General features: G+C 38.7%; 1 long non-coding RNA gene across 1 annotated transcript; it reads left to right on the top strand.

Moving 5' to 3' along the window:
* Window positions 1-274: 274 nt before the first annotated feature.
* Window positions 275-5,863, top strand: LOC146304171 (uncharacterized). Its single transcript, XR_014769574.1, has 6 exons — window positions 275-767; window positions 1,020-1,103; window positions 4,904-4,988; window positions 5,117-5,218; window positions 5,377-5,547; window positions 5,749-5,863. It is a non-coding gene; the product is annotated as an uncharacterized LOC146304171 (long non-coding RNA).
* Window positions 5,864-6,119: the final 256 nt, after the last annotated feature.

Genomic DNA, 6,119 nt, shown 5'->3' with positions numbered 1-6,119 from the left:
CAGTGAACATGATGCTGAAGCATCCCTTTAAGAAATTTAATTGTTTTACTGTAAAAAATTCATCCCACTGCAGTTGAAGTAAATAAAGGCAGACTTAAAAAGTGTAAATGTTTCTTTTATGTCAGTCTGCTTTCTTGAAGTTGCAGAAGTTAGTCCTAATGTCATGCTTTGTTGAAGTTGCATAAGTTAGTCTAATGCCATGTTAAGGTCGGGAGGCTTAAACTGCATTTTCTCACAAAATGATGATATACTATTTGTTGGTAAACAAAAAAGCCAAGTGCCTTTAAAACAATTTTAATAGCTTTTAAAGGGATCATTCAGCTTATTTGAAGTGGGGTTATGTGAGGACCTTATCTATAGTCAGTGTATTAAGTACAGTGAATTTGAGACAGCACACCCCCAATTGGGACAAGCAGAGAGGAGCACCATTAGGGAAGCTAGCAGTGTATTACTGTGGACAAGGTCAGTAACAAAACATATTTTAGCCACCTGAACAAGGTCCACCTAGAAAATAATTATTTTCCATTGTAAATGGCCCACTGGTAATCCAGAGTTTTACTTATGTCAAGATTAACTAACTGAGATTTTTCACTAAACCTAGAATACACCCCTGGTCTTAGCACAGTGCATGAGGAGATGGAGTCCAGCAATCCGCCACTGCTGTCCTCACCGCTAACCTAAAGCATCCATGTACCTGGGAGTGGGAGTCGGCACACCAAGAGGCCACTGCTTCACCATTATTTGACCTGGAGCACGACCTGGACCTGGTGGGTAACTATGTTTGTTTTCTTTGATTCTTTGAATGCTGCCAATAACTTATAGTTATACTTATGGACACAGTAAATTCTGACCACGTACATCATTGGTTAATGTCATCTCTCTCTTCCACTGATCTATAAACATGAAATAATTAACATACATAACTTACAGCATCTTGATTTTTTTTTTTATTATTTTCATTTGCAGAGGTAAACATGTAAATGAGTGTTGATCTGTGTTTGTGCACTTGTTCTTAACAGGAAACAAACATGTTCCAGAGATGGAGAGACAAAACTCACAGGAACACACCACTACTATCTGCTCTATAAATCGACCTGTGCCAGGTAAATAAGAACAGCCTTCTCCCATGCATGATATGTGTCTCTTTTTTATTGTGTATTAGTGGTATATAAGCATGTAATGTACACTGTCTGTATTGTGCTTTTTTATATCCGAGGGACAGGAACAGGTAGTGCAGCTATATGTCTTGACTCTGAAAACTGCTGATTTCCAGACATGGCGCTAAAGTTTCCTCTCCTCTCCTCTCCTCTCCTCTCCTCTCCTCTCCTCTCCTCTCCTCTCCTCTCCTCATCGACACCAACCAGATGCACTTATAAAATTAAACAACCGTATAAGGAGGCCTATACGTAAAATGGGAGAGTCTGTGTTTCTCTGTGAGAAACTTTGAGATCTTCTCACAGCAGAGTGAACAGGTCTTTGTGTGAAACACTGCAGAGTGTAACATCATGCTGTTTACAGACAGTCTGCTGTCATTAGTTTGACAGAGAGACAGAGAGGGTCGTGTCTAGAAGGGAACCCTAGACCTACGAAAGATCGTGCAAGTTTGATTATTTTAGTAGAAATAACGAACACAAATCTTGCGAGAATTGTGCAAATAAAGAGTTAGAACTTCTAGACACGACCGAAAAAGGTGCGCAGCTCCAAAAATAGAAAATCATATCGTGGTGTTGATGTTTTTAATGTGGCGGGCTGCCATAAATAAAACAGTATTCACTGAAACACTGATCACTGACCTGCTGTGATGGAAAAAAATACTCAGATTCTTTACTTAGGTATTTTTACATTGTGGTATTAGTGTGAATACAATTTAAAAATTTTGCATGTTATTGTTTCCTGTATCATCCTGTATTGTATCATAACAGTCATTGTTTTTTAAATTCTTAAGCAACAGACAGTCAAATGTTGTACATAATTCAAACATTATTATATCATAAAGGTAGCTATTGAGTGTTCATTATTGCACTAAATTAATGTTATACTGCTTTATAAAAACATTAGTGTGTGTGTTTCTGTTGTTTCAGAATGGCTCGACCAAATAAGCAGTTTGTAGCAGAAGCAGAATTCAAACATTGTGATATTATAAAGGCAGCTATTGAGTGTGGGGTCAGCTTTCTAACAAACATTCAAATATTCTACATAATTCAAATATTATATTCATGGCAGGTATTCAGTGTTGCGTCAGGTTTTTAAGTAATATTCAAATATTCTACATAATTCAAAAATTATATTTTCGAGGCAGCTATCAGTGTGGCATCAGCTTTTTAACAAAAATCCAAATATTCTACCTAATTCAAATATTACCTTAAAAAGGCAGCTATTCAGTGTGGTATCAGTCATTCTACAAACATTCAAAAATTCCACGTAATTCAAACTTTATTATATTTTAAAGGTAGCTATTCAGTGTGGTGTCAGCCTTTCTAACTAATATTCAAATATTATACATAATTCAAACCTTCTTATATCATTCACGCAGCTGTTCAGTGTGGCGTCAGGCATATTGTTGCAGCAAGCCAATGCAGCATTGCAGCTTGGCTTCAGCTTGTTGCATTCACAGCGGTAATTTCTTTAGAAATTGCTTTTCTAGTATCTCTAGTATCCTATTTAACTCGACCCTAAATTCCTTCAGGGGTCCATCCTCTTTTGTAAGAATGAGCAGTTTTTGAAGCAATGTGACCTTCTGACCTTTCCTGAGAGTTGGTAGTTAAGGTTTGTTTCATTACTTGAGGTGTATTTCACCGTCAATATTGTTATTATTTTTATTATTGTTAATAGTGATTTTGAAGACAGTTTTGCTCTAATTTTTGGTTCTGAATGCCTTCCTTTCGATATTATTTGGGTTTATTACATTGACACCAGGCCTTTTCTCTGTATTTCAGAATGGTCTGGTGTAAGTGAAGACCTGAGCCGGTGCAAGCTGCGTCCCCCAGCAAGGTGAAAGGACTGCCACAAAGGAGGTGAAACAGCACAATAGCCGAAGTTATAAAGACATTTTTTCTTTATTCTGTGAGCCATATGGCTCCAGAATTCAACTTCTCTGGACTATTTTCATCTTTTGTGACTCTCTTTTAGAAAATAATTATGATATTTTATTTTACTATTGCTTTAGAGGCTTTGTAGAGGCTGTAAACTGACTCTCCATGTGCTGCTGAATTGTTTGACCGTTGACTTGATAGGCCGTGCAGAGACTCTTTTTGTCCAGCAGATGGAGCCAAGTTATCAGTAACCAGTTATTTGACTTTTGCTCTTTCTCATCAAACAGCTACCCTGACACAGTAGGACGTGCTTTTTTTTTTTTTTTTTTTTTTTCCCTTCTTTTATAAATTTTATTTAATACTGAAGGTTTTTTTCAATTAGGACTTAGTCTCCATTATTTATTTATTTATTTATTTTACATTTATTCTATTTTTTTTTTAATAATAATTTCTTTTCTTTGCATTTATATTTTAGGGATTTATTTGTTTTTTTAAGAGGATACAGTTTTTTTCTTCCATAACCCCCCATAAAGGTTTTATTGTGTGTGTGATTTTGGATCGTTATCCTGACCTCTTCTCAATTTGATATCTTCTAGATATTATCACCTCACCTGAGATATAGGTGTGCTGAATAATTATTGGTGCATACAGCACTGGATAAGAAGAGGTCAGGTGACGATCCATGGCTGCTCAACCATTTACTTTTTATTTTTAACGGAGCCTCAGGAAAGGGCCATCCAATTAGAGATTTAATCTCACCGCAGGTCACAAATGTGGTGTATGCCAGTGTTCCCCAACCCTGGTTCTCAGGGCCCACTGTTTAGGTCGGGAGGCTTAAACTGCATTTTCTCACAAAACATGTTGATATACTATTTGTTGGTAAACAAAAAAGCCAAGTGCCTTTAAAACAATTTTAATAGCTTTTAAAGGGATCATTCAGTTTATTTGAAGTGGGGTTATGTGAGGACCTTATCTATAGTCAGTGTATTAAGTACAGTGAATTTGAGACAGCACACCCCCAATTGGGACAAGCAGAGAGGAGCACCATTAGGGAAGATAGCAGTGTACTACTGTGGACAAGGTCAGTAACAAAACATATTTTAGCCACCTGAACAAGGTCCACCTAGAAAATAAATAGTTTCCATTGTAAATGACCCACTCGTAATCCAGAGTTTTACTTATGTCAAGATTAACTAACTGAGATTTTTCACTAAACCTAGAATACACCCCTGGTCTTAGCACAGTGCATGAGGAGATGGAATCCAGCAACCCGCCACTGCTGTCCTCACCGCTAACCTAAAGCATCCATGTACCTGGGAGTGGGAGTCGGCACACCAAGAGGCCACTGCTTCACCATTTTTTGACCTGGAGCATGACCTGGACCTGGTGGGTAACTATGTTTGTTTTCTTTGATTCTTTGAATGCTGCCAATAACTTATAGTAATACTTATGGACACAGTAAATTCTGACCACGTACATCATTGGTTAATGTCATCTCTCTCTCTTCTACTGATCTATAAACATGAAATAATTAACATACATAACTTACAACATCTTGAAATTTTTTTTTTATTATTTTCATTTGCAGAGGTAAACATGTAAATGAGTGTTGATCTGTGTTTGTGCACTTGTTCTTAACAGGAAACAAACATGTTCCAGAGATGGAGAGACAAAACTCACAGGATCACACCACTACTATCTGCTCTATAAATCGACCTGTGCCAGGTAAATAAGAACAGCCTCCTCCCATGCATGATATGTGTCTCTTTTTTATTGTGTATTAGTGGTATATAAGCATGTAATGTACACTGTCTGTATTGTGATTTTTTATATGCATCAATGGTGTAACATTTTTCTCTTCCTCTCACAAGGCTCTGACAAGATGTGAAGTTGGACACATGTCAATGAAGCAACAAGCAACATCAGCAGTCATCTTGAGCTGGAGTCAAACATGCTGTAAGTCAACTTTACAGTTCATAGATTGTGCATACCATTAGTATGAGCAATAGTTATAATGTGAAAACATTTAAAGGTTCAGTCACTGCTCCTTCTGTTTTGCTCTGACACTCATGAACAACAAACAGAAATCAAGGAGGGCTCCAGCAACATTTGACCGTGCTTTGCACAGCTAAGCCACACTGAGAGGCTACGACGAATACACCTGACAACTGCCTGACCTGTACCTCGTATGCGACTGTGTTTTTCTTTCAGTCATAAACACTGTAGTGTTACAGCATGACTCTGCAAACTGTTGATTTCCAGACAACAAATAACTGTGGGTTGTTTGTGTTGGCCGTCTACATCATCAGTCTTATAGTGTCCTCTCCTCTCGTCACATAACCAGAGCCACATGGACCGAGGGACAGGAACAGGTAGTGCAGCTATATGTCTTGACCAAATGTGAAGTAGGACACATGTCAACGAAGCAGTGCGGTACTGACAGCAACACTTGAGTGTGCTTTGCACAGCTAAGCCACACTGAGAGGCTACGACAAATATACCTGACCTGTACCTGGTATGTGACTGTGTTTTTCTGTCAGTCATGAACACTATAGTGTTACACCATGACTCTGAAAACTGCTGATTTCCAGACATGGCGCTAAAGTCTCCTCTCCTCTCCTCTCCTCTCCTCTCCTCTCCTCTCCTCTCCTCTCCTCTCCTCTCCTCTCCTCTCCTCTCCTCTCCTCTCCTCTCCTCTCCTCTCCTCTCCTCTCAGGGACAGGAAAAGGCAGTGCAGCTATGTGCTTTTTACTCAACATTCATTGCTAATCTTCAGATGGACCCAGACCATCTGTAAGTATCCTATATAGCAGGGGTCCCTAACAGGCGGACCGAGGTCCGAGTCCTGACCCACACGCCGTCCTATATGGACATGGACCTATAACCAATAAATTCTTAATAGATTTTAAATTTTGACGGGACGCTTCTATTTTAACTGGCGCAACTATTCTAGTCTTTCCGACGCTGGTTTAGCTGATCAGGAAACGCACAGACCAATTGCAGAGAAGCCGCGTGTGGAGGAGACTGTTGTTAATGACAAAGTTTATTACAACAGTCAAAACTAACGTGATGGTTAATGACATCGAC

Source organism: Lutjanus erythropterus, unplaced genomic scaffold, assembly GCF_056507025.1.
Source record: "Lutjanus erythropterus isolate fLutEry1 unplaced genomic scaffold, fLutEry1.hap2 Scaffold_164, whole genome shotgun sequence".
Lineage (NCBI taxonomy): Eukaryota > Metazoa > Chordata > Actinopteri > Lutjaniformes > Lutjanidae > Lutjanus > Lutjanus erythropterus.
This window is presented reverse-complemented; position numbering and strand designations above follow the sequence as displayed.